The sequence below is a fragment of the Aethalodelphis obliquidens genome, unplaced genomic scaffold (assembly GCF_003676395.1).
Source record: "Aethalodelphis obliquidens isolate GAN/ISIS:26980383/991018 unplaced genomic scaffold, ASM367639v1 scaffold129, whole genome shotgun sequence".
In the NCBI taxonomy this organism is placed as follows: domain Eukaryota; kingdom Metazoa; phylum Chordata; class Mammalia; order Artiodactyla; family Delphinidae; genus Aethalodelphis; species Aethalodelphis obliquidens.
This window is the reverse complement of record NW_020838073.1, coordinates 1,149,505-1,175,792: the sequence shown is the minus strand read 5'-3', so window position 1 is coordinate 1,175,792 and position 26,288 is coordinate 1,149,505. Positions and strand designations below refer to the sequence as shown.

The following is a 26,288-nucleotide window of genomic DNA, read 5'->3' as shown; positions in this document are numbered from 1 at the left end:
GAAGTTCTGGTAACGATAATTATAACGACACTGTAACTAAAAAGATGGCAGCAGACTCTCTCTCTCATGGCCCCAAGGTCCCGAGGACTCGTCAACATCCTCCCTGAGTGGATGACTGAGTCTTTCCATCTCCCGTCACCTCAGTGTTGCCACCTAGAAAATGGACATTCTAAAGGGCGCTCCAGACCCTAGGGACAGCCGTCCGCACCACAGTGCCAGGGCAGCCACGGGAAAGCAAAGGGCGTCCTAGCCCGTCATGCTGAAGGCATGAGGGAGCCAGACATGGGCTTCGGCTCAGACCCCCTGGATCAAACTGACACTCGCTTTCCCATCCTGAAGGGACCGGGACGGGGGTGAGGGGAGGGTTCCCCAGGACGGCGCCAAGCTGGGGACGCTCTGCTTGCCCTTCACGGCCAGGGACAAAATAATCTTCTTTTAAAATGTGTGTATTTTCCTCTCCAGAGTGAGAGACGCTGATGCTTGGGCCAGCGCAGTCCACGTCAGTGGTGTGTCCAGCCACGCGGCTTTCCCTCTCTGAGCCTCCGTCCCCTCCCCTGTAACACAGAGCATCCTCCCTACTCCCAGCATGGTTAAGAAGGCGGTCAAGCTTCCCCGCAGGGCCATGAACACCCTGCAGCAGTGGCTCTGCAAACATAGGGTCCCCAATGGGGCTTGGCCCAAGGCTGGCCAGGCAGGCGAACCCCTACAAGTGGGCACCCTTTTCCAAGGAAGACAGGATTGGGGGAGACCGAGGTTTAGTGAGGAGTTGTGCCTCTGGAGTCTCAGACACACCTCTGCCGCGCCAGCCAGCCAGCCTGGCTGCCACAACCCCAGCTGCTCCCAGGAGCTTCAGGTCAAAGGCCTCCCCTCTACCCGCTGTGGCCAGAGGCGGGCACCATGCAGAAACCACTCTCCTAGCGGGGCACCTGCTTCTTTATCGTTCCTTGAATGTATTTTTCCAAATAGGAAGGCTCCCTCATGTGCCCAGCCCCTGGGCTTGCTGGTGCGCCGGAAAACAGATCATGACCCCAATGCACTGACTTGCTGGGCCAGAACAGCAGCCAGGGAGGCCCCAACGATGGGAAATGCAGCAGCCAGGCTCAGATAAGGGGAGATGGGCGTCCGGGGGCCCAGAGCTGGGCAAGAGGCTTTTTCTTTCCAGAAGGGTGTGGGTAAGAGCTCACCCTTCAGATGGCATTGCAGCTTCCACTCCCTTGCACGTGGTTTCACTCCCTGAAAATACCAGGTCATCTCCATCCCCCTGCCTCTGTCCCATTGCTTTCCTGCCCAGAACATTCTCTCCTCCCTGCTCTATGCAAGGAAGCCACGCTTTAAACCTTGGGAAGCCTGCCTAACGCCCTCCCACCTGAACCCTAGTCAGAGCCAACCCACCTCCTGGTGCTGCTTCTGAGACTTTGACAACACCCCCTGCACACGTCAGCAGCAGCCGGCACCTTCGGGGGGGGGGGCACACGGGGAGGGCAGACTCTGGAGAAAGGTCCACGTTCGCATCCCAGTGCTACCTAGAGCGATGAATAAGAACTGAGTCCCCCCAAGCCTCAGTTTCCTCATCTGTAAAATGGGGATGACAACGGCGTGTCCCTCATGGAGAGGATTAAGAACACAGGGCCTGGCATATACAGGGGTTCCGACTCAAATGCCCACCACGTTATCCTAACTGCAGCCCCAGCGAGACCACCCACCTGTCTGCCAACTGGGGCAGGAAGACCTGACCCAGGAGCCCCGGCACCGGCAGCAGGCCTGTCCGAGACTGGACAAGGCAGCCCGTGGCCCCCCTTCCTCTCCATCCTGACGCCCCACCACAGGTGTCTGGGCCTCTGGGCTCTAACGTGCAAACGCTCAGGCTGGCATCTCTCTGGAACGTGCCGTCCTGCCGATTCCAAATGCTGCTGTCTGTCCCCTTCCTCCGTGGACAGGCCCAAAGCAGCAGAAGTCCCGAGCAAGGCCCGGGGTCTCTCCCCGCCCCACCCCCCCAGCAGGCGGCCAGCAGAGGCAGGCCCAGCTCGGCCCCTGGGCGCGCTGTCTGCGAGGTGAACAAGGGGTTTGCTGTGCAGCCGCCAGGCCAGACCCAGATATTTTAACAGCTGCATTGTGTGCTTCTGAGGCGCGATTCCTGAGCGGCGGCGGGGGAGAAACAAGCTCTGCCTCTGCCCCAAGGAGGAAAAACAGACGGCCCTGGGCAGGCTGCAGGCCGGGGAGGTGCCCACCCGCAGGGGCCCGGTGGTGGAGGGCACGGCAGGAACAGGCCTGACGTACGGGCATCACCGGCACCAAGGCCCCTGCCAGGGCCCCTTCATCCGAGCCTGGGGACGGGCGGGAGTCAAGGACAGAGACCCAGTGAGTGGAGAAACCCCCCAAAGGAGGCTCTGAGGCGGGAAGAGGACCAGAAAGGCGGGGAAGTGGCTGCATAACAAAGTCCAAATACTCTGCATGGCACCAAGGCCCCACTCCGGGATCTGCCCCCGTCCACCCCTCCAGGCTCACCACCCCCCAGGTCCACCCCGAAATCGCCCAGTTTAACACACTTCCAGCTCTGCCTGCAATGCTACTTCCCCAGAGCCTGCCCTGCCAGCCCCCCACCAGGCCAGTTCTGCCTTGTGCCCCCCAAGGGCAAACTCCCGCGTCACTGTATTCTTTTATTTTTTTTCTTTTGGCCACGCAGCCTGTGGGATCTTAGCTCCCCGACCAGGGATCGAACCTGCACCCCTGCATTGGAAGCGTGGAGTCTAAACCACTGGACCGCCAGGGAAGTCCCAATGTGGCTGTACTCTGAGTACCACTGCCGTGCCCACGCCCGTTATGCCGGCCCCGGACAAAGGCTTACTCCACGTTTGATGACGACTCAACACACAAACTGAGAGAACCTTCCTCTTCTCCTAGCCTCACCTCAAGCCCCGTTGCCCACAAGGCTCTGGGGGGGCTTTGGGACCCAGCAGCACAGGGGAGGTGGACGACAGCACAGGCTGGCTGTGAGGCCAGGAGGGGGGCTGTCAGCAACCCCTAATGCCTGTCACAGGCAGTGTTTGCCAGCTCAGTGATGGAAAAGCTCTTGAGGGCAAAACCGCTACTGGCATATGAACTGCACCCCTTCCCTTAACGCGTAAACCCTTGGGAGGGAAGGCTTTGCCATGGACAGTGCCGAGGACCCAAGTGTATGGAAACTTACCTCCTGTGCTGTAAACGCACACCATTTTCAAGACAAATAAAAGATTGAGTGTTTGTTGGTTAAAAGTTGCTTTCTGAGCCGTTACGCATCCCAAGGAGCTCTTTGCTCCTCGTGGAACTGCAGGCTGGGGATGGCATCTTGGAGTCAGAGGCCCGGTACAGGTGGCTTTCCCATGTCCTTCTAATCATAACCCAAACCACGGCCCCTAGGTGCAGGGGGACCCCGGCCTCGGCCCAGGTCTGGGATGGCGGGGGTGGGGCTGTTGCAGACCCTGGACAAATCTGTCCAAACATCTTGGCGCAAGCGACCAAAGTCACAGAGGCTCTCCTGAGCAGTGGCCTGGGCAGCGCTGGCCCCCAGCTGGGTGGCAGGGGCAGCTCTGGGCTGGCTGCAGGAAGAGGCTAAACTTGTCCAGAGGTGGAGAGGACCTTGGTCTGATTTCCCTGCTTTAGGCCTGCTGAGGACCCTTGGAATCACGAGGCTGCCAGGCAAGGAGCCCCTCTAGGGCCCAAAGCACATCTTCCTCTGATCCCAGAGTCCAGCACCAAGAAAAGCCTCCAGAGGTCACCTGGTAACGTCCCCTGCCCAGGCAGCTCATACACAGAGCAGCCCCTTCCTTGCCAACGATGCAAAGGAACTATCACGAGCCTCCTTAGCAGTTCATGCCTCAGCTGGCTGGCCTCAGCTGGCCACATCACTCCCCTGAGTACCGTGACTCGCTCGCTGTGCAGCTCTGGGTAAGTGTCCCCCCATCTCTGGGCTCAGCGCCCCACCAGCGAGATGGGCAGGCAGGACCCCCTGGGGAGTGTCACGTCATGCCACAATTGGGTAGAAACAGGAATTTGGGCACGTGGGGAGCACAGACAGGACACAAGTAAACAGACCGCAGCCACCTGCATCCACGGACCAGCAATTGTATACTGAGCACCAACAATCTCCTAGGCCTGAGGTCTCCCTCTCCGCAGGTGGTGCTGGGCCTGGGGTAGGGAGCAGAGCAGGTTGGGAAGGGCTGGCTGCAGATCTAGGGCAGCTGCTCTGCCCTCAAGGCTCTGGGGGAAACCAGGCCAGTGGGTGGGCCGGCATCTCCTGCTTCAGCCTGCGCAGCACCCTGCTCTGACCTGCCCGGCCACGGCCTTCCCCACGTGGCCCAGGCGATGCCCGCACCCAGCTCTTCCATCGGTGTCTCTGCCAGACTCAGCCACGGGTTTTCCCCAGGCTGTGCCAGCACCACCCTGGCCACTGAAGCCAACAGGAGTGTCCCGCCTTTGGCTGGCAGCTTTGCACACCTGCTAAGCTGTCCCAGGTGGGGCCGGGACCCTGCCCAGCCAGTCCCCACCTCTCCTGGGCTTCCTGCACGCCTGGGAGACCACATGCCCGCACACTCCCTTCCCGTCCCCTGGCCGTCACACATCACAGCCCTAACCGGTTGTCTGGGCCCTCAGGCCTGGAACCTGACACCCACCCAGCCCTAGGTAGGTGGGCTGCAGCCTGAGCACATGCCCACTCAGGGAGGCCAGGGAAGTCCCAGGGCTCCAAGGCTCAGGACAAGAGTGAGATCACCATTTCCCAAGGGCCCACTGTGTGGCAAGCCTGGGCTGTGACCTTGATCGCAAAGGTGAATTAAACACAGCACTGCTCTCCCAGAGCGCCCAGCCAAGGGGGGACAGGGCTGAAACGAAACAGACAGTGACAATGAGAATACGCTTCCTGATAGACTAGCTCAGGAGGCCACAGGGGGCCTGGGCTAACCTGAGGGAGGTCAGGGAGGGCTTGCTGGAGGAACAGGTGTATAAGCATCTTTAAAGGGAGGACAGGCGAGGTCCAGAAAGGTCTGCTAAAGCAGATGGAGGGCAGTGTCTGGGCAGCGAGAGGGAAGCCTGAGGCCAGTGTCCAGCAGAGGGTGAGTACTGACCCTCAGAGCCTGTGGAAAACTGCACATCTGGGCACAGGGAACCCCCAAGGCCCATGCCCTCCCTACCTCTTCAGCCTTGTTCCCACCAACTCAGACCTCGTCCTTCACACTGTGGTGTTTCCAGAAGTCTGCAACCCCCAGACACTGCCTGTCAGCCTCTGCGATCATGCTCTCCCCACCCCTGCCCAATGAACTCCTATTTACACCTTGAAGCCTAAGGCCAGCACCACCTCCCCCAGGAGGGCCTCCAGGGTTCCCACATCACACAGCGCTCGGGAGACACTTCCAGTCTGCTTAACCATCTCTCCAGGTGGTCTGGCTCTTTGACATTTGCTCCCAGCCCCTGACACACTGCCCAACACATGGTCAGTGTCCTACAAATATGCAATGAGTGGGAGCCATCAGAGTAATAAACCCAGCGTTCTGAAGTCAGCCATCTTCTAAACCGTCCCCTACTACTGCCTGCCACACAGTCGATGGCTGTTAAAGTTATTTAACTGTCCCTGAGAGTCTGACAGAAAGATGCAGCCTAGAAGGTGTCTGACAGAACTCACTACCTGAAATTCTACCATTAGAGAGTCACTTCCCTGGCTAAAAAAAAAAAAAGTCACCTCCTACTCACTACCTGAAATTCTACCATTAGAGACTCACTTATTTGAAGCTTTTTCATTTTTCAAGAACAGCTATTGAAATGCAAAGTGCCCTGGGATAAGGTCAGGCCTTAAGTGGCTGTCATATAAAAAGTTAATGTCTCTAAGTAGAAGGGAACAGGAATGGAGCAGGCTGGAGGGAGGAGGCTGGAGAGGAGTGAGGGGTGCCAAAATCCCTGCACAGTTTGCTGATGGCTGTCCTCGGCTCTAACCGCCAATCGACACTCTCTTGATAAAAAGAGCATGCCTCTCTGCTTGTCCCCGCACTTCAGTGCTTCTTGGCATGACACCATACGCAGAATGAAGTGGCTTTGTAGTGTGTGCTGCTTGTTCTTCCCCCCCTCTCGATGAAGCTCTCCAAGGGACACTCAATCAAGCTCCTTTTGTTCCCAGGGCCTTTTGAAGGCTTCCGGAGAGGAAATGAGAGGACTCTTTAAAGCCCAAGTCTACTCGCAGCCCCGCAAATCACAGTCTCCCTGCCAGTGCCGCCCCCCACCCCGGCCTGATGTGTGAGTCGAGGTGCCACGGGTGGGCTCGGCTCTGGACTCCTGACAGCACCGCCCCCGGGAAGATGCTCCAGGACGTCCCAGCCCATTGTCAGAGACCAGGGTGACACGCAAGGTTCCTCAAATGAGGCGAGTCCTCCAAAATGGCCAGAAGCCACAGAGAAGGTAAAGGGTTAGGTGCCCCCGGTCACAGGACTGTCACCCACCGTCATTACTGGGAGCAGGGTACCCGCCCCAGGGCACATCGCATGATTGGGAGGCTTTGCGTCTGGACTTTGGGTCCACATGTAGAAGAGGCACTTCTGAACCTGGGTCCCACGACTCCTTCCACAATGTCACCAAACCCAGTCTCTCCAATCAACCACTACAGATGCGGACAGAGTCCACCAAGGGATCCCACCATGTGGGGAGCCCCACAAGGTCCCAGAGGTCCTCAGAGATCCAGTCACCAACCTCCCATCCGACTCAGGAATCCTCTCCAGCAGGTGAGAAACTGGGGGTGAATTTGACCCCCAGGGGATGACTGGCAATACCCAGAGACATTTTTTGTTGTTTCCAAATTGTGCTACTAGCTGCTAGTGGGTAGAGGCCCGGGATGCTGCTAAACACCCTGCAGTGATCAGGACAGCCGCCTGCAACAGAGAATTACCCAGCCAAGTAGAGAAACCCTGATCTAAAGTACTCTAGACACTTCATGATCCAGCCTCTGCGTGATCACCCCCCGGGGGTGGGAAGCTCACCAAAGGACAGGCAGTGCCGTGAAGCACCGGATCCAAAGCCCGGGTCGGCCTCTTGCCGGAAACTGGGGGCACGTGACCCAGCTCCTCCTTACTTTAGAATCGCTTGATGGAAAACGGAGCCAAGAATTTGACGTTCCAGGGCTGTTACGAATGATCATGATTTCACGACTACGAAACATCTAGACAGCGCCTCACAAGCAGAAGGCACTTAAAGCAAAGGAGACCTGCTGGGTGGCGTGTGGCTTTAGGATGTACCAGGGAGCAGAACTGCAGCCAGCCTGACTACTAAAAGCCCACCACCTGCAGGAAAGCATCTGCTAAGCCCCTGGCCTGCCGCGGACCAGACCACGTGCAACATGTCCCCCATCCACGCTTGCAAAGCCCTGGCAGCCACCTCCATGTTAACAGGAGGGAGATCGTTTCTAATACATTGTATTTTAGCAACACAGTGGAAGAGTGTTGCAGCTCTTTTAGGTCACTGTTACGAAGACAGAAATGTTTGAGATCGTGCGGGAGGTGAAAATACAGCAAACTTGAATGCATCCCATAACTCCAACTGGAGAATAAACTGGAGACAATATATAGGAAAAAAACTCTTGTGTTAGGATGATGGGACTTGGGGTCATGCTGGGTTCTGGCAATGTTCCTTAATGTAAAGTCATACTGCTTTTTCCGTTAAAATGCTATTTAGTAATGAAAATAGAGAAAATGCCGGGAGACGTTACAAATCTAGCCTTGCTTCTAACCACGAAGGATAGGGGTGCAGGAGTAATCTCGGAAAATGACCAGTTTTGAGGAGGCGTGGCCTCCCAGGCCTCAGAAAGGGGGCTACTGCTCCCAGTGCCCCGATGGCAGCAGGGCAAAGGAGGACGGTCTGCCCGCCCAGCTCCTCTGCCGGCAGAGAGGAGGTCCCTTCAAGGGCCACCAGAGCAAGCTTCCCTTCCTACAACTTCACTCTGAATCATCACCACCTTCCGCTTACAGAGGAGACACTAGGACAGGGAGAAGCCAGGCAGGAGACGCAGCCTGGGGGTCTCGGCACTTTCCATTCACAGCCCCCACGGGGTCCAGCATCCACCAGGGTGTCTGGCTTCCCATCCTAAGTGAGGCCCCTCTCCTTCAGAGGCCAGGAAACTGGGCTGGAAACCTCCAGGCGGGCCCCAAGTCTTGGGCAGCCCCAAGATGAATTTATCAGAAATACTGTGAAAACGGTCTTCAAAACCTCAGTCTTCCCCTGCATCTCCCCTCCCACCAAGGGCCCACTCCAGTCATCCCCAAAGGAAATGTTTAAAAGCCCAGAACTGTGCCAACTGCTTTGCTTCTCCTGTGGCCCAGAGCACCCAAGCCAGAGCCACTGAACCATCCTTGCCCGTGACCAAGGCCCCACGAGGGCTGGAGTGCGGCCAGGTCGGGGGAGCCTGTGCTGAGACCCTCCGAGGTGGAGGTGGACCCTCTGGACCCCTGCCTACCTTCCCACCAGGAGAGACAATGGCCACAGAGTGCTGGGCGTGGAAGGGGCCAGAAACCGAGCAGGAGATCCAGAAAAAGCCAAGTGGAGAAGATTTGGGGAAGATCCGGCGGGAGCTGATATTATAGAAAAACCCCAGCTTCCTTCCTCAAAGGGGACCGGACATGCCTTACCTCCCAAACCTGACGAGGGGACCCCAAGGGGGATAATGACTTGGGGGCCGCATGCCCACTCCTCGTAGAACAAGAGAATCATTAAGGGTAAAAGAGGAACCGCCAACAATGAAACCGTTTTCTTGCCACCAGCAGCCAAGCGCCCACCCATCCATAGCGACCAGGCACCAGCAAGGCCGAGGCCGTCAGCCTCCTTCACAGGTAAGGAACTGCCAGAAAGATCCAGTGCCATGCCCGGGTGACATCATGCCTCCGACCCAGGCCTCCAGGTTCAGGCAGGACTGCTGCTTCTGACAGGTACTGCCTTTCCTGAACTCCCCAGGATCCGCCCCACCCCCAGGGTCTGAAATCCCACCGCCAAGAGGCTACCTGTCTGGGTCCTGTTTTTCGGTTCCAAGAGGTTTGGCTAAAATGGCCACACCTTTAAGAAATCCAGAGGAAAACTGAGTTGGGGGATTCGTAGCTACTGAGCTCCTTCCCGCATAAGAGCCCCTTCCACGTCGCTGGTTTGCGTCTTGACGCCCACGACGAGGGTTCTGTTCTGATCCCCATTTTAGAGATGAGTAAACTGAGGTTCAGAGAGGTCAACAGTAAACTGCCCAGAGCTGCAGAGCCAGTGCCAGTGTGGTCAGGTTTGGCTCCAAAGTCCCAGCCCTGTTTCCCTGGGAACTCATCACACCCACCGCCCACAGGTGGTGTCCCGCACGCCTGGCCCCTCCACACAGGCCCTGGAAGCTGGGAGGGCCTGGCTCCTGCTGGGTGCTCGACTTTTAATCTCCCACCCCAATCTCCCAACAGCCCCAGGCGTGGGCACAGCTAGTGGCTCCTTTCCCAGACGAGGAAACGTGGCAGAGAGAGGCTTCTGCCGAGAGCCAATGGGGAGTAAAGAGACGTGTGGGGAACACGTTGCAGCCACTCAGGACTCGGGTGCATCGGGAGGGGGCGGAGCCAGGTCCAGGCCCGGACAGCAAGGATGCCTCGCTGCGGTCAGCAGACAGCCTGACAGCTGTGGGCTGGGGGGCTGGGGGGCGGGGGGGGGGGGGGGGGGGGGGGGGCGGGGGGGGGGGGGGGTCACCTTGTTCAGCCTCCGGAGACGTAACATTGTTCAGAAACACGTCAGAAAAGCCTCCAGAGCCTGATACCGTGTGCTTCACTGGGAGAGAGGAACCGGGCCCTGGGAACCTCTCTGCCACGACCGCCTGGAGAACTCACATTCCGCTCCGGGCCTCTGTTTCCACATCTCCAGTACTTCCGTGCACCCTCCAAGCCCCCTCGGGCTCGGGTTTACTTGCTGGAACCGAGGGAAGGGAAGGAGCGTCTGAGCAGGGCGGGCATGGGGAGACATCAGGGGCGCTCAGAGACAAGCCTGCAGGGGAGCCCGACCCCCGGCCCCTTGGGCTCAGCTCCCAGGGCCTGGGGAAGAGCTAAGAGAGAGCCAAGGTCTGGCTGCTGGCTCTGTTCCCGGCATATTTGGGGTCTGTGGGCCAGGCCCTGGGGACAGAAAAAGGGTCCCTGGAGCCTGCCAGCCCTGAAGCCTATCCTCGGAGCACTCACGGCAAGGCAACACCCACAACAGATAGGAAAGGTAAGACAGGTGCTGAGAAGTGCAGGTGGCAGGGGACAGCCAGGGACCAGGCTGCACAGAAGGAGAACAGGGGCCAGAGTCTGGATTTGACACGGAAGGAACTGGGAGCCATTGAAGGCTTTGAGCAAAGGGGAGACAGGATTAACATGCGTTTATACGGTGAAGCTTTGCATCCTGATACCAATGCTCCTTGACACTTGGCAACCAATGGCATATTCTAGATGGCCTTTGGGTCCCCCACAAGCCCCTTCACTTTACCTCTACTGGGCCAAGCCCCTGACCTTGCAGTTTCTGAGCCCTTCAGGAGGTATCCAGTTGTGAGGGTGGATTGAAGGGCAGGTCCACCAGCGAGTGTCACTGTCATGGTCACTGTCACGGTAACTCCTGGTGAAGGACGGGCAGGGCCATCCCGCCCAGAGCATGGGGAAGGCTCACCGGAGAGGGACCATCGGAGAGGGTTACGGGGATCTGAATCAGGGGAACAGTGTCCTCCTAGTGGGAGGGGACAGCTTGGCCAGGGCCAGGCAGATGAGGCCCAGCATTGCCACCTACCAGCTGGGGGACCTCGGCAGGAGGCTTCACCTCTCCGAGCTGAGGTTTCCTATCTGTATCCGTCAGTAACTCCATCTATTCCTAGGGCACCAGGGCCTCCGCGTTCGTCATCCCCCTTGGATCCCGGGACACACGCCTGCGGGGAAATCCATCTTCCTGCTGGAGAGGTGGAGTGAGTGACAGCCACCCCCACGCCCCTGGAAAGACCTGCAGCGTCTGCTTTGAGCAGTCAATCTGTCTCTCTCTTTATCCCTCTCCCTTATCTTCCTTACTCTCTTTCATTCCTTTTTTTTCCTCTTTCTTTTCTCCCTTCTTCTCCCACCCTTCCTTCTTTCCCATCCAGCAATGGGACAGCCCACCAGGCCCTGCGTGTCCGTAGAGACGGCCGTCTGCTTAACAGAAAGAAGGAACGGAAGATGACACAAGGCTGGTGGCTGCCAACCTCCCAGCCGGAGCCCAGCAATTAGACCTTGGTCTCAACACGCCTGCCTCATCCAAACCCAAGGAGCGTCTGCTTTCCGGCTGCTAAAGGGTGTGTGCGTGTGTGCATGTGTGCGTGTGTGTGTGTCCACACCAGGCTTCCCTTTTCATGATGCTAAGTAAGACCTGAGTAATAGATGCCTTTCTGAGAACTGAGAAACCCCAAGATATTTACGTACTACGGAGAAATAAATGTTTTGCCGAATCCACATTCCTTCCCCATGCAGTGATGTCTACGGGGCTGAGAAAGGATGCGGGTGTTGTTTTCTTTCCCCACTTGCCTAAACACAAACACACCCGTGACACAACATACACACACAAACACACGCTGACCCCAGACAGCACCAACCTGCGCTCCAACAGGTGTGGGCAGGAGAACAGAGGCGGTGGTTCCAGGTCTGGGATGCAGCCCAGCGGTTAGGGTCATACCCCAGCCCTGCCCCTAGTTCGCTGTGTGTCCTTGGTGAGCTGCCTAAGGTCTCTGTACACAGTGAGCTCGATAACATGGTACCCCTGGCTCAGAGAAAGCCCTCAGTAGATGCCAGATGCCAACGATGATTATTATTGTTGCTGCCCTGCCTCCACTCTCCTGAAACAGGCCACGGAGACCAGGGCTCCGCGCAGCCCCCACCTCTATCACCTGCCCTGGGAACCTGGCAGATAACCCACTTCGCTCCCTTAATTATCTTCTCTGGCTGTGTGGGCGGCAGCATGAGCTCCTGCGACTGAGTCAGGACAAACAGGGGAGCAGTTTGAGTCACAGGAGGGGTGGGACGTGGCCAGGAGACGACAGCCAGGAAGCTGGGAGGCTGAAACCAGTGCCCCACGACGGGGGGGGAGGCCAGGAGGGGAGGCCAGGATGGGGAGGAGGCCAGGATGGGGAGGAGGCCAGGAGGGAGGCCGGGACAGAGGGGAGGCCAGGACAGGGAGGAGGCCAGGAGGGGAGGAGGCCAGGACGGGGAGGCCAGGAGGGAGGCCAGGATGGAGAGGAGGCCAGGAGGGAGGCCGGGATGGAGGGGAGGCCAGGACAGGGAGGAGGCCAGGAGGGGAGAAGGCCAGGAGGGGAGGCCAGGACAGCCCACGCCAGCCCCGGTCTCTGAGGACGGGGACCAGCTGGCTCAGGAGGCCGCGAGGCTGTAGGAGGGGACCCATCAGTCAGCCAGGTGGGCCTGCCTGCCCCCTCCGAGAGTCTCTGTGCTCTATGCCCCGCCCACCCTGGGCTCAGGTGCCCTAAGCTGAAGCCCAGATGCACTCCCCCGCGTCCCCCAAACAGCGGGTCCACTTGGAGGAAACGTCTGCTTGAGACCCCACATTGTATCTCCAGCCACCACTGTGCTCCCCTGCCCTGCCCCTCACTGGCCGTGCAGGGCACGGGCCTGCAGACCCACGGGGCTCAGGGGGCCTGCAGGCCCCGCCCCCGTCTCCAACCCACGCTCCGGGAGATGCAGCAGCCCCACAGCCGCGACGGGGCCAGGACCCGGGCAGAGAGCGGGGGGCACGGGACCCCTGCCCCCAGCCCCGCCAGCACACACTCACACGCATGCACACAGACTCATAAACTCCCCCAGCAACTCTCACACACGCTTACACACATACACTCACACGATCCTTAAGCACACACACTCACAAAGTCACACACACTTACACACTGGTTCATGCTGGCGCACTTATACACACCTGCACGTGGACCTGCAGTCACACACTCATTCACATTCACACACAGACACACCCGACAGAGCCGCCCCCAGCGTGGGACCCCCGGGCCCTCCCAGCCAGCACTGCTTCTGCAACTGCTGGGGAGGGGGCCGGGTGCGGTCCCTCTAAAGAAAGAAGCTTCACAGCTGAGACAGGAGGGGGTTTCTGGGTGGGAGAGGCCCCAGGTTCTGGGGCAGAAGGGACCCTCCTTGCTCAGGGCTCCTGGTGCGGCCTCCAAGGCCCCCTGCCCGCCGCACAAGGGCTGCCCCAGAGCACTCTTCCCTCCCGCCCCCAGTAACCCTTCTGCCCCTTCTGGGAGAAGGGCTACCAAGATGCCTGCCCACCACGCGCCCACCCCAGCCTCCACGGCCCCAAGCCGGCCATTTCCTGCTGACGCACAGGTGGCTGGATCGGGGGATCAGAGCCCAGCGGTGAGTCTGGGGTCTTGGCCAGGCCCCTTGCATCTCACTCTCCGTCCACAGGACCCAGCAGCCACCCAAGACTCACTGGGCTGCAGCTCCCCATCCCAATCAGACCCCACCCCCACCCCATGCACACAGGTCTAGGGCAGGGGGCAGGCCCAGGGGTCTGCTGGGAGCACAGGGAAAAAAGACCCACCCACTCCAGCCACCCGCACGCTGGGGCGAGTGAGCAGCCTTCCCGGGGCAGCTGGCGGGCAGCGGCCAGGCCTCCAGGACCAACCTGGGACCAGCCCTCCCAGAGCAGCCCCCAGGGGCCAGGACTGCATCTTGCTCCTTTCTGAACCCTTGCACGACCCCTCGGCTGGGTGGGCTCATGGAAAAGGCCTCCTTCGAGTTTTCTGAAGGAGGGAATGCCCAGGTCTCTCCCATTCTAGAACGTATTACACGAAGAGGCCTCCTCTGAGTTTTCTGAAGAAGAGAACGCCCGGGTCCCTCCATTCTAGAACGTACTTCCGCTTACAGCTCCTTCATCTGCCTCTGCCCCCCTCCCTCTCCCCCACCCCCCGCCATGACTCCGCTATCTTTGATACCACACTCCCAGCCCTCTACCTAGTACTTTCCAGCTGAAGGGGAGCCTCTCACCAAACTCTCATCTTCCAGGTAGGAATCTCAAGCCCAGAGAGGGGAAGACACTTCCCTGGTGCTGCACAGCAGGGTCGGCCCAGAACTCCCCTCCCCCTCCCAGCAGCGGCGCCTCCCTCACAGCACATCCAGGGCTCAGGACTGGGATGGGGGTGGGGGTCAAGGAAATGAAAGAGCCAGGAGGCCTACACCCACTCTGACCTGCCCTGGGGGTGCCTGGGTGTCCATTCCCACATCCCCCAGCCCTCCCACCACCCAGCCTGTGTCAGCAGGGCCCCCAGGACACAGCCCCAGGCCCTCCAGGACGAGTCACAGAGCACAGGCAACACAGCAGCACAGCGGGTGCCTGGTGAGGCAGATGGGGGAGCCCCACAACTAGAATACAAGGTGTGCAGATGGCCCCGGAGTGTTTGCTGGGAGGGGGACCCCAGCTTTCACCAGCGTCTCCATGACCCACTGCCAGAGATGGTCCCAGACCACAGCCCTGGGTTCCACAAACACTGACTACCTCCTTCACATGCACACACCTGTCCTACCTTCTCAACACCTGTCCTACCTGACCTCAGCCGGTCCCTCCCAGGGCTGGAGGCTGCAGGCCTCCCCTTAACAGGTGACAGAGTGGAAACACTCAGGCTTGAGTCAGACAGAACTGGATTCCAAAGCTAATAATAGTACCTCGCACCAGCTGCGTAACCCCTCTCGGAGCCTCAGCTTCCCCCATCTGGAAATTGGGTATAACATAAACCACTCCACACTGGGAGGATTAAATGTGTCCACATGTGTCAAGACAGGTGCCCAGCAGGTGCTCAATGCCATTGCCTTCTCCCCACACCGTGCCACCTCCCACCTGCCTGGCGGCTGCTGGTGCTGGCCTGGGCTCAGGAGCTGCCATTACTACAAAAACTAGCACCTGGTTCAGTCCCATCTCAGAGGGCTTGCGGGGTTCCTGTCTCACTAACAGGACAGTCTGAGCCCCCAGGCAGAGCTGAGCCCAGGACAGAATTCGTACCTGCCTAGGCGACAGCATTAAAAAAGGCCCATGAGTCGAGCGCCGGGGGAAAAGGAGTGTCAGGGGCCCATGGGAAGAGTTCCAGGCGGCTGTTCCACAGTCGGCAGTGTCCCTGTCTCAGCCAGAGCCATAGCCCATGCCCACAAGGCCCACGCTCTGAGCCAGTGGCTCACACGGGGTCTGTGCAGCCTCCTGGTCACCTCGAGGAGAAGCACCATTATTCCCGTTTACAGGTGAAGCAGCTGAGGGCCACTTGCCCAAGTCCACAGTTAAAACCCAAGTCTACATACGGGACGTTCCAGATCCAGGCACTCCATCACTTTGCCCTCCTGCCTCAGAGGATCAGGGGCCGGCAGAGGCCCTGGTCTCTGTGCTGAGGGGTGAGGGGAGCAAGGTGCCCCCATGCCCCGAGGACCAGGAACTGCCCACCTGTGGGGCACGACCCGCTGCTCCATCACGGAGCCACCGCGCGGGCACAGGAGAACGCCCCCAGCCACCTCTGGGTAGAAACCACCGGACGGCACCCAGAGAGGTAAACTACATCCATAACATGAGCGTCACGGAGCAAAATTATTAAATGCTGTCATTTCGGAAGAAAATTAATTAGCAATAGCTGTAGCTGTCTCAAGTCTGCTGAAGCAGTGTGCATCTCAATTAAAACGTAATTGCCGCAGCTTCCATCACAGCAGGTTAAACAGCGTGAGATGCTGAGTAGGCGCCTGTCTACATGCGGCTTGATTCAGTGCGTGGAATGCCCGTCATGGAAGGGGAGGCGGGCTGGACAGCAAGGTCTCTCCTCAGAACCCCGCGCCCGTGCCCGCCGGTCCTGGCGAGGGGCTGCATGTCCAGGCATAGAGATGGCAATGGAGGGTGGTTCCTTCAACTTCTGCACAGACCCACCCTTGGGAAAAGAGATTTTAAGCCTGGCAGGGACCTGGGTCTAGAGCAAGGATCCCCCACTTGCCATGCCTACCGGGTCATGCAGAGAGGCAAATAAGAAGCAATAGAGAGTGGTGAGGCTTGTGGCTAACAGGAGGCCCACTGTGGAGGGCAGACCGCCGCTGCTCCCCTCTGGCTGACTCTTCCCATGGGAGGGTGAGGGACTCAACAGAGTGAGGGATAGGATTTTTAGTTCAGGTTTCCCGAGTTTTAAAACACAGTAAAGGCCTAACCTAAGGGTTATCAGTATTTGACCTCTTATCTAGGAATTCCTGCACCTAAATACACACCAAGGGTGTCATCATCGAAAGTAGATTAATGGTTGCCAGGGGATGGGGGGCTGACTACTCACTGGGTGTGGGGTTTCTTTTTGGGGTGAGGAAAATGTCATAAAGATGAATAGCGGCGATGGTTGTACAACTCTATGAATAACCTAAGAACTATTTTTTTAATTTTTTATTCATTTTTATTTTTTCTTTTAAATTTTTTTTATTGAAGTATAGTTGATTTACAGTGTTGTGTTAGTTTCAGGTGCACAGCTAAAAACTATGGAATTATGTGCTTTAAAAGGGTGAATGGTAGATGAAGTATATCTCAACAAGGCAGTTACAAAAAAAAAGAGGTATGGTTTTTACCTCAAATGCACCCAACAGCTGCCAGATTTTTCACCTATGCATCTGTCACTCATCTTTCAGACATGTCTTGAGGGGCTGCTGGTACAGGGTGTCTCCAGGCCAGGAGCTGGGCAGACAGCAGCGGCGCCCTCAGCCCCACCCCCAGCTTCAGTGGAGGCTGGGGTGCTTTTCTAAATCGTCAGCTTGTGTTAGGGAGCTTCCTCCTCAACTCGGAATCAGGATGCTCCTCAGGGAAGGGTGGTGGCTGCTGGGGGCCAGGGAGCAGGGTGAGGCCCCTCTGGTCAGGAGCCCAGCCTCCCACATCCAGTCCAAACTCAGCTTCTCCACCACAAAGGTGGATGCGCAGCTCTGAGCCTCTAGGCTGCGCCACCAGCATCACAGTGTTCAGGGCACCTGCAGTTCTGCGGACGCGGCCACTTGCCCCACCCCCTGCCAACTGGGAGCAGGCCCTGGACAGGAAAGGCTCCCAGAGGGTATGCACAAGGGATGAATGGTGATCCACATCTCTCTCCAGTGCCTGGCCCAGAGCGCACCCCCCGGGTGAGTGCAGAGGGAGGTGGAGAAGCAGAGGGGCCAGCGGGGCATCCGGCAGCACATGGAGCTTAGCAGCCTGGATGAGACACACCTACTTTCTCACCTGACAGGCGGCACCCTGCCCGAGCCATGACCCCAGGCAACAGGATGCCACACAACGCCAGGGACGCCGGGACTCTTCCCCACTCAAGCTACAGGCCTTGCCTTCCCTTTCCAGAAAAGCAGAGTCTCAGAACAGTGCCCCGCCTTGGTGCACCACGCTACACTAATCCTGGAACCAACTCTATGGGCATACACTCTAGGACCTTCTCTCGCTCGCCCTTTCCCCCAAAGTACCCTAAAAATCTCACTCAGGCCTTCATAGCATCTGCACTCTGACCCACCTGTTCCCCTTCGAGTTAATCTCCCCACAGAGAGACCTCAACAGCTATTCCTACAAAGTTGCTTGCCACAGGAAAATGCAGAAGGCCAAAAGAGTGAAGACAATTCCAAATGGCCCCAAATAAGGGGCTGGTTAAGTAATCCCAGCATGTCCAAACAATGGAATATTAGTCACTGAAAATCATATTTACAGATTTATTTAATGCCGCGAGAAGGGCTTATGTTAAAATACCGAGTGAAAAAACCTGGGCTGCAAAGTTGCACACGAAGCAGGATGCTTTCACTGATGTCACCTACTGCAGGGGGTTGGGGGGCAGGTTCTGGAAGGAAACAGATCTGTCACCACGCGTCACTGCTGAATAAAGGCACTGTTGGGGCTTTTTTTCTTCTTCATGTATACTTTCCTGAACTTTCCACTTTGAGCCTGGGTTGTTCATTTATAATTATTAAAAATATACTCCAGACCATTTATCCACAGCAGAGACATTACTCTCCTCTCCCCACCACGAGCCAGGTGGCAGGTGCCCTGGAGCTGGGAGCCTCTGAGCCCACGGCCAAGCCTCAGGGCATCAGTGCAGCCCCTTCCAGCCACTCAGCCTGGAACTGGCCACTGTGGGTGTTCCTGGGGACTGAGAATGAGCCATTTCTACTAAAACATGCCCCTGCCATTTACTGAGTGCCCCCTGGCTGCTGGGTGTCACACCAGCCCCCCGTGGATACCAAATGAATGTGGTGTGCTGGGTGTCACACCCGTGGATACCAAATGAATGTGGTCTGTACCCTCCAAAGGCTTTGCTTAGTGGAAGCAAAAAACAAGGAAACCAGTAATTAACTGCAGAAAAGAACCTCAGTCTCTGGGAGCTGGGAAAGGAGTGGAGGAGGGAAGCCTTGGGTGTTACCAAGAGTTTGAACATTATCCCGGACTAAGGTGTGAACAAGACCGGCAGCGCCAACCCCACTCCTGGCCCAAGGCAGACATTGCTAATCAATCACAGCACTTTTCCCAGCAGTCCTTGGTGGGGGTCCTTCTCCTGCAGGGGGTCCAACAGCCCCCCAGTCAAACTGCCCTGGCACAGGCAACAAACCCTCACCTGTGCAAGTGGGCAACGCGGCTTCTAAGGAAGGGAGTGACGCGGGTCTCTCAGGAAGCAAGGGGGGCCGGCAGCAGAGAGACCCAGCCGGAGACAGCTGTGTAAGAGTGCAAGCCCCGGAGTGTGCAGTCCACGAGCGATGCGGAGGGGACGAGGAGGCAGGGGACGGGGCCACACCGCCCACTCTGAGCCCAGCTTCCTCTCTCCTCCTAACTTTGGGGCGGCCTGGCAAACTCAGCCCTCTGGAACGAAAGAGACCCCGCGCTTGGCCAAGCAGCTGAACGCACAGAAGGGCTGCACCGGGCCGCTCTCCGCTGGGACGGGCAGAAGGACCCCCAAGGCAGCCCCGGGCACCTGCCTGAAGACTCACGGCCCCCCAGCCGGCGCAGTGTCTGAGCCACTCGCTGAAGCAGCTCTTTCAGAGCATGCGGCCCCCAGTGGCACATGTCCTGTCTCCTCAGGAGGCTGCAAATGTCTTCAAGAAAGGGCATGGCCCTTGATTTACCCAAGGACTCTGAGTCGGAAGGAAGGGCCCTTGGAAACCAGCCAGCTTCACCTGGTCACCTTACAAATGTGGAGGGCCAGGCTCAGATATATGGAGCCGCCTGCCCGAGGTCAGAGCAGGCGAGGGCCAAAGCCAGAGAGGGCCCCGAGTCTCGTGTGTCCCGCTGCACGGCCTCTCTCCTGAGTCCAGCAGGGTGCCGAACCCAGGGAGCACCCAAACATTCCCTGACCGGCAGACGGATGCGGGGAAGGGCAGTGCAGGATTGGTCCCCCTGCCTGAGCGCTGGCCCCGGGGCCGCTGGCTGCCACCCTGTGCGCCAGCCCACCCTTCGTGCAGAGCACACGTGGAGACGCTTAGTCCCGGTGGGGGAGCCGGGCCTCAGGCAGCACCCAAAAGCAGCACCCGCGCTGGGATCGCACGGCTGCCCTTGGGCTCGCTCGGGCGTGCTCTCCAAAGACATGCTCTGATTCGCCGCCAGGGAGCCCAGGTGGCCAGGCCAGACGAGGGCTCCTGGTAGGCTCTGGGCCTGGGCGAGCAGGGCCGAGACACATGTCAGCACCAATGCCTGGGCTCCAAACATTAACTCAGACTCAGCAGGTGGGAGGTGGATGGGTGTGGTGGGCCTACAGAGGAGGTCTCTTTCCATCTGTCAGGCAGATGGGGCCAGCGCTGATGGCCGCGCCCCAATTACTACTACTATAATCAGAGCCACCCGCAGGCACCCAGCACACGGCTGGGCGTTTCCTACTGGCAACCTTTCCAGATCCACACGACACTCAGAGGGCTCCTAGGCCCACTTGCAAACGAGGAAACTGAGGGTCCCAAGACCATTAGACTTTGCACCCAGGTCCCGCCCCGCATCGCTCCTGCCTCAAACCACCTGCCCATCAGGCAGCACCTAGCCGCCCCCCAGCACTAACATCCCAAACGCAGGGCACTGTCCCGGGTCGCCTGGTCACTCACCAACGCCCCCGAGTGCCTTTACATCTGCACCAGGCACCCAAGGCAGGACCCAGACAGGGCTGCTCCCACCCTCAGCACATCCCTCGTCCAGCTGGGGAGACGGACCGGCGGCCCAGCAGCAGTACCGGACAGAGCGATGTCCAGGATGGGAGCCGATGGGGCGGGGAGGCGTGCCAGCAGGAGGAGCTGGCCAGGCCAAGGCCAGGAGGGGAGGAGGCCGGGAAAGCCAGTGACCAGCAGCACAGAGGGTGTGTGTCTGCGGAGGGGAGCGGGGCTGGGAGATGGAAGCTGAGGGTCAGCGAGCCTCTCGTGGGGCTGCAAAGTCGCACAGTTCCTGGGAGCACCACCCATCGCAGTCCGTGTGAACTTGGCCCCGACCGGGAAACAGAACGAGCGCTGCTGGGGTCCACCAGGGGCCTCGGCCTGGGAGCCGAGCCTGCTTGAGTTGGAAAGGCCTCTGCCTGCAGACGACTCGGGGCTGGGAGTGGGCGGTAGAGCCTCTCGGCCCAGGGTAGGAAGGGCTCCTGCGCAGGCAAGGCTTACCGGCCCCAGCGACTCACAGACCCCACAGTACTCGGCTCAGTCAACCCCACCCCAAATCAGGCATCGGATCCGATGTCAAAGGCCAAGTCCTGCGCGCCCCATCCTGCCAGCTCTCCAAGACCCACCACCACCCAGCACCCTGGCCAAGCTGGCTTCAATTCAGACTGCTCCGGGCCACTCCCTCCCTCTGCGGGGGATGACGTCTAGGGTCTGTGCATTTATGTCTGTGCGTGCGCGCGCGCACACACACACACACACACAGTGTGCACTCAAACTTCTACAAACTCCAAATCCACGCACAATCAGAAACACACTCACCCGCAATGGATGCGCTTACAAAAACACATGATAACAGACACACTCGCACATTTATAAATACCCACTGCCACACACAACATGCGGATGAAACAGACATGCCCTCACACAGAAGCACACGGGGCACACGCTTGGTGCACACACACGGGAGCACCCCAAGGGGCAAGCCTCTGAGCTTGCCTTCCGCAACTCGGGGAAATCGCTGCTGGAAGGCAAGCTCTGGAGTTCCGGCCCCACGGGTGCACTTGCCTCGGCAGCAGGGGGACAGGTGCAGACGGTCCCCCAGCCTAGCTGAGAGGCCGGCCCAGGTCTCTAGGACCCGGAGGGGGCTTCATGCAGAGACGAATTCCCAGTCAAGGGCCTAAATGCACAGGGCCCTGAGGTTCTGGGGGTGTCCCCAGGCCCCAGGGAGCCCTGGAAACTTCCACTCTGCAGAAGAAAGAGCCCCCTGGACTCGGGCAGTGCCGGCTGCCCAGCATTGGCTGCAGGCTTGCTGATGAGTAGGGGGCGTGCTGGCTTTCGCCCACTTTACCAAGGAAGCTGCAGTGCTGAGGGCAAGTCTAAAGGCCCAGGAGCTTCTCCTGACTTCCCTTCATTCCTCCATCGACAGATCCATCCACCCAACCCTTCAATCCGAGTGCCGACTGTTGTTTCATCTTCATGACAAGCCTATGAGGCAAGAACAAGGACCTCTGTCCCATAGGCAAGGACAGGAAAGCACAGAGGGACACAGAATGCTCAGGCCACACTAAGTGACCAGGTCAGCCTGACACCAAAGTCAGCTCAAGTCACGATCTGCGCAGAGCAGCAGCAGAGAAGCGGGTTTCGTGGCCTCTGCCCTCTGGCAGTCTGAACGTGTGCATCTTCTCACGCGCACATAGGACCAGAGAGAGCTCCCTGCCCTCCCGTGGGGAGAAGGCTCCACAGGCCAAGCTCGGTGGGCCTCGCCAGGAAGCCCAGCTCCACCAGCCACTTCACTTCTCTGAACCTCAGTGCCTCCCTCTGTAGAATGGGGATAAATGCACCCACTGCCCAGGAGCACCAAGCCCAGAGCCTGGCCCCCAGCGGATGCCCAAGAAAGGCGTGAGTTAGGAACGCTACTGCTACTCTATCACCAGAGGTGCCGCAGCTTCTAATAAAACAATACGCCAGTACGCAGTGCAGACCAAAGTAAAAAGACTTTAGTGGAGAACAGCCTGGGTGGGTCTGGGTTCCGAGAGGGTCGGGAGGCGATGGGCACAGGCTGAGCCTGGAGGCGCGGAGGCAGCCAGGGTGCCGGGGCCGACAGGAGAATCGCAGCCACCCCACCGAGCACGGAGGCTCTGGACGTGCCTGACAGAGCCCCGGCTTCCAGCGACGTCACCTCCCGGCGCCCACGGAGAGCGGTCCCGCACAACCTCCTTTTCCAGATGGAGAACAAGAAGCAGGGAACAGACAAGAACTTGAAGGTCGGGCAGGTTGCTGGACGGAGCCAGGGCTGAGGCTGGGGCTGCTGGAGAACAGGCCAGCGGGGGGTGGGGGACCGTGGGGAGGTGGGGAGAAGCCCCCTGGCTCCCGTGTCCCCATGCCAGTTTGCTGAGGGTATTAAAATGTTTCTTTTCAATTACTCCTTCCTTGGAAATTACTAACAGCGCTCTGACGAAGATGCGACTTAATTTCCCAGTTGGTTTGGAAATGAGGAGACCCATAATTGTGTGACCCTCTCTGCAGCAGCAGACAGGGAGAGGGGGGCTGTCTCCTCGGAGGCCGATCGGGAATAAAAACATCCCGCCGAACGTGCCCGGCCCCCGGTGCCGGACGGGGCTGGGGTGCAGGCTGTCGCCCCTCTGTGCCCCGCACCCTGCTCAGTGCACCCAAGGTCCTGGCCTCAGACTCCGCTCTGACTTGGGAAAGCTCTGAGCCCACCGGGCCACAGCCACGTACGTGCTCAGGGGCCCTGGTCTGCACCCCTCCAAGCAAGTCAGCCCCCACAGAGCCCCAGGCCCACGGCAGACAGAGGGAAAGATGCACTGCCCTTACTTGGAGCCAGCTGTATGCTCATCAGGCCTTGCGGCCATTTCCGCATCTCACTCTTGCCGAAGCCCATGAGTACCCCCACTGCACACAGGTGAGGAGACAGGTGCCCGAGTTCCTGTGGGTGAGGCCTTGGTGTGACTCCGAAGGCCCCGGCCTCCCTCCGGCCCCCACCACCTTCTCGTGGGAGGATGCACCTGCCTCTCGGTCACAGCTCCCACCCAGGGACACCGCAGACCTGGGAACAGGCCTCACACGGCGAGTTCCCGTGATTGGAGCCCCTAGAATCAGCCCCAGGAATATCGCTGGAATCTTTCCCGATAATAATACGATGATGATGGACATTGGTTGTTTTTTTTTCAGACACCAACTCTGTCATGTCACGCTAAGTGACTCGTGAAAATCACCCTGCCCGGGTGCTATAGTGGGGGAAGCACTATAACATCCCCACTTTACAGATGCAGAAACTGAGGCACGAAGTCTTGAAGAGCAGAGCCAGGATCCCACCAGACCAGCCTGAGCACAGAGACGCTCCTCCACGGCCCTCGCCACCTCCCTGGCTTTCTCAGACTTACAGTGAACAGAGCACAGTGTGCTACAGGGGAAGGGACCCTTGCTCCCATTTCTGAGACGGGGTCCCTCCTGACCACCGTCTTGTCTTCTCCGCTGAGGGCAGCCTCCGTGCCCTCCTACCTACCCCAGGGCTTCTCCCTGAATCCTCTCTCGACAGGCTGGGGGACATTCCTCCCCAAGTGAGGAGGTCCCGGGGATCCCCGTCAGGTGGGCACGTGCTTGGCGGGGCCTGCTGGCCGCCCGCACACTGCCAGGGGGTGGGAAGGGCCGTGCCTCCCGCTGCGTTTCCCGGTGAGGCTGATAGGTCCAGACTGAGGCGCCACAGCGGGACTGAAGGCTACGGGGTTGGGAAGGGTTGGCCGGCTGCAGACATGCCGAGGAGCAGAAGGAATAACTCACCCCAGCCCGGCCTCGCCAGCGTGAACCTCTGAACCCTCCACATGGGATGTAAGGAAACCCCCATCGGCCACTCGAGAGGCGCTCAGCAGGGGACCCAGACACCCCCGAGGCCTCGTCCACAGAGGGACTCTTGTTTGGAAAACAGGCGTTAGTTATCACTGTGACACAAATGCTGTCTGGATTCCAGGAGGCTCTTTCCTGCTGCTTTTTCAATTCCCAAGTCTCCCTCTGCACCGACATCTCCCATCTCATGCCCTGCACTGGAACACGCCAGAAGGAAATCAAGCAGCAAATTTCAAAAACAAAGGAGACCGTGGTATCCGACACACGTCGTGAACTCCGACTCATCTCCACGCTGCCCCTCAGGCAGCCGGAGCTTCGCTGGGCCAACCGGACCCATCTCATCATGCAGAACCCCCTGTGTGTTCCCCAGACAAGCCCTGATGGCCCTGACAGAGGCAGGACGGCTGGAGTGCTCACTGACAGCACAGGTGAGGGGAAGGGTCAGGCACCCCCCCCTCCCCGCCCCGATGGGCGGGCGGCTACTCAGGCCGGTCCCCCACCCCCCACCCCCCGGGGTCCTCAATGTTCTGGCCTCACAGATTCCCTGCAAAAGGAAGACACGGAGGTGAGTGGGCACTGCAGGAGCCAGCAGCCTGGGCTGTCAGGGAAGGCTTCCTGGGAGAGGCAGCATTGACACTGGGTCTCCAAGCACAAGGAGTCTTGACAGGTAGGAACCAGGGGTGTTGTTAGCATAGGGTAGTCACAGCGTTATTGTCACACTGAAGGAAACTCCACTTTTATCTCCAAGATGACCCCAAGCCCTACCACAAGATTCGAAACCTGCAAATTCTGAAGCTTTCTAAAGTACCATAAAAATACTCCCAGAACCTCAACCCGGCCATTGGGACAGGCCTCACTCAAAGGCTAAAAGCCAGCAGTGGGCCGTGCAGTGAAGGGGACTCTGTCCCCAGGGGTATAGGCAAAAGGTCACCTACTCCACAGCATCCAGGACTGGGTTCAGGGTGTGAATGGGGCCTTGGACCCCAAGGGCACCTGGGAAAGGCCCGGTGGTCCCAGGCTGGGATGTCTGGGAAGAGGGTGGGACTGGCAGAGATGAACCCTCTGTCCCAAGGGCAGAAGAAGGTTCAAGGAAAGACCGCTGGCAGGGTGGACACTAGCCCGGGCCTTGTGGATGGCAGGGGCCTCCATGCTGGAAGCAAGGCCGCGCTCACCACACACTAGATGGAGGACCCTCAGCTCTTCCGCTGGGCGTCTGCAGCAAGAAGCAATGAATCAACGTGACAGCGCGTCATTGCCTCAAGAGACACAAAGGCAGACAGACCAGGGCTAACTCAGAAGCCTCTGATCGGAGACACACCTAAAAACTCTCAGGGGAACAACAGCTCCACATGCGGTGAGTTTTAGAAATGCTGGGTCAGCATAAAACAAGTTTCTTTAGCGGAGGACTTCACAGAGCTTTCAAAATAGCACCTCGTGCTTTTAAGATCCCGGAAAGCCCCAGACTAAGTGGCTTCTCCCAGACTTTCTCCAAAAGGGCCATGGCCCTTTCTGTCTGCAGAGTCTGTGCACAAGCGGAGCCGCAGAAAGCAAACTCCAGGGAGCCGTCCTGGCCTCTCCCTGCCCCCTCCCAGGGCACAACAGGCTGGCCGGGCTCTCCCCAGGAGGGCCTGAAGCTTCCTGCCCACCTGATGCCCGGCTGGGACCCACCCCTCACTCCCAATCTGGGTGGAGGTACAAGTAAATGAGGGTGACGTCATGAAAAAGCTAACCTAAAAGCGTCAGTTCTTAAAAAAAAAAAAAATTAAACATTCTCATTAACACATGTAATATGTCTGGGTTATCAGCCAATTCCTGGGGCACACCTAACAGTCTTGGGTTCTGGAGGTAAGAAGCCTGCTTTTGACAACTTGGGAGGAGCAGCCTGGGGCTCCTCCAGGCATCTCCCGGGCCTGTGACGGCCCTTCCTAGCATGTCCTTAGGTGGCTCCGTGGAAGGTGGCCATCGTGGAGGGCGGCCACCGCATACCTCGGCCGAGGCTCTGCCCTACCTGACTGACACCAAAGTCCGGGCACTGCAAGCCACACACCGGCTCTGGCACCTCATCTGCACGTCTTTCTGTGCCAGGTGCCATCAGAACACAGAGGCTGTCCTCCTTGAAGCTCTGAGGATGGTGGACACATCCAGGTGACAACACAAGAGGCCCCAGGAGACTTCCACCCAGCAGGAAAGGTCTGGGGGACACTCAGGGTCTGTATCACCAGTGTGGCTTTTCTTGGGACCTGACAGGAAAGTTTTCAGAGTAAGATGCCCTCCCAGGTCTCTGTGATTATCTCCACGGGCAGAGGAGACGGG

At 58.7% G+C, this 26,288-nt stretch overlaps 1 long non-coding RNA gene across 1 annotated transcript; it reads left to right on the top strand.

Annotated features, from left to right (window-relative positions):
* The first annotated feature begins 9,734 nt into the window (after positions 1-9,734).
* On the top strand, positions 9,735-11,464 carry LOC113616029 (uncharacterized). The gene is made up of 2 exons (XR_003431185.1): positions 9,735-10,221; positions 10,859-11,464. It is a non-coding gene; the product is annotated as an uncharacterized LOC113616029 (long non-coding RNA).
* The last annotated feature ends 14,824 nt before the right edge of the window (positions 11,465-26,288 follow it).